This window comes from Coenobita brevimanus, chromosome 109 (genome assembly GCF_032717465.1).
Source record: "Coenobita brevimanus isolate Jiangsu-jjx chromosome 109, ASM3271746v2, whole genome shotgun sequence".
NCBI classification, from domain to species: domain Eukaryota; kingdom Metazoa; phylum Arthropoda; class Malacostraca; order Decapoda; family Coenobitidae; genus Coenobita; species Coenobita brevimanus.
The window spans coordinates 3465890-3467994 of record NC_137062.1 but is presented as its reverse complement, the minus strand read 5'-3'; positions in this window follow the sequence as shown (position 1 = coordinate 3467994).

The window sequence follows — 2105 nt, the reverse complement described above, 5'->3', positions numbered from 1 at the left end:
AACAATAGTAAAAATAATAATAATAATAATAATAATAATAATGATAATGATAATAATAACAAAAACAACAACAACAATAATAATGTTAATATTAATAATAATAATAATTATTATAATAATAATAATAATAATAATAATAATAATGAAAATATTAACACTAATAATAATAATAATAATAATAATAATAATAATAATGACAATAATAATAATAATAATAATAATAATAACAATAATAATAATAATAATAATAATAATAATAATAATAATAATAATAATAATAATAATAATAATAATAATAATAATAATAATAATAATAATGATATTAACAACGACAACACTAATAATAATAATAATAATGATATTAACAACGACAACACTAATAATAATAATAATAATAATATTAATAATAATAATAACGATAATAGTAATAATAATTATAACAATAATAATAATAATAAAAAAACAACAACAAAAATAATAATAATAATAATAATAATAATAATAATAGTAATAGAAGAAGCAGTAGCCTAGTTGTATTAGAAGTTGCAGTAGTAGTAACAGTAATACTAATAGTGACGATGACAATAGTGATGATGATGATGTTGATCATTAGAGTGATCCCCATAAAAAGAAGTTGACGTTTCCCGCAGAAAGATGATGACGTCACCTGTAGAGATAATTTGACGACACCTGCACAGAGTGGTCAGCGTCACCTGCAGAGAGTAGTTGGCGTCACCTGCAGAGAATAGTCAGCAGCATTAGCAGAGAATAGTCACCATTACCTGCAGAGAAAAGTCACCATCACCTGCAGAGAAAAGCCACCGTTACCTGCAGAGAATAGTCAGCATCACCTGCAGAGAATAGTACGCATCACCTGCAGAGAATAGTCAGCATCACCTGCAGAGAATAGTACGCATCACCTGCAGAGAATAGTCAGCATCACCTGCAGAGAGAAGGTGGTGTCACTTGTAGTGAGGAGGCAGACAAAAGTCGACTTCACTTTTAGAGAAAATGAGATGTCACCTGCAGAGAGAAGTCGAAGTCACCTGCAGGAAGTAGTCTATGATGCTGTATTTGCAGAGACAACTCCACATCACCTGCAACGAGAGGTCGATGTCATATGCGACCAGGAGAGAGAAACAGAAGTCACTTGTTAAGAGTACTCGACGTAACCTGCACACAGAAGCGGATGCCATCTGCGATTAGAAGGCGATGCCACCTCAAAAGACTTAGATTTTGGCAACTGCAGACAAGAATTTGCCGTCACTTGCAAACGGAAGACAAATCGATGTGAGCGGTAAAGATTATGTCACCTGCAAAGAAATATAAGTCGATACTGAGAGAGAGAGAGAGAGAGAGACAGAGAGACAGACAGACAGACAGACAGACAGACAGACAGACAGACAGAGATAGAGACAGAGTCAGAGACAGAGACAAAGAGAGAGAGAGAGAGAGACTAATAGTAAAAGAAATGAAGTAAGGCAACATCACCAGGATATTTTGTCGTCGGTTTCCCCTGCCGTGATATGTCGAGGTCACCTGCAAATAGATTTCCCGTCACCTGCAGAAAGAGTTCGACGTCACCTGTAAACAGAAGTGGATGCCATCTGCCGCTAGAAGACGATGCCACCTCTTAATATAGAGACTTTGCAACTGAACACAAGAAATTGCCATCTCATCCAATGGAAGACAAGTCGATGTTTGTGGTAAAGATCATGTCACTTGCAAAAAAGAAGCTTGTATTGAGAGAAAGAGAGAGAGAGAGAGAGAGAGAGAGAGAGAGAGAGAGAGAGAAACTTGTCGTTAATGAAGAGAGAGATGTGGAACTTACCACAAAGTATTGAATAATGTGTCCCTGTTTTGATATGTTAATATTAGCTTTAGACAGATTTCTACGTAGCATGTCACCTACAGAAGCAAGTCGACTTTCCTCTCAGAAAGAAGGTCACACCGCCTCCAGAGAACTGTTAACGTTACTAGCGTAGAGAAGTCTGTGTAACTTTCATATAAAACTGGCGTCACTTTGAAAGAAGTCGAAGTCAAGAGTGAGAGATGACTTCCCGCCTCGAGAGAAGGAGATGTCACGTATAGGTAGAAGTCGATGT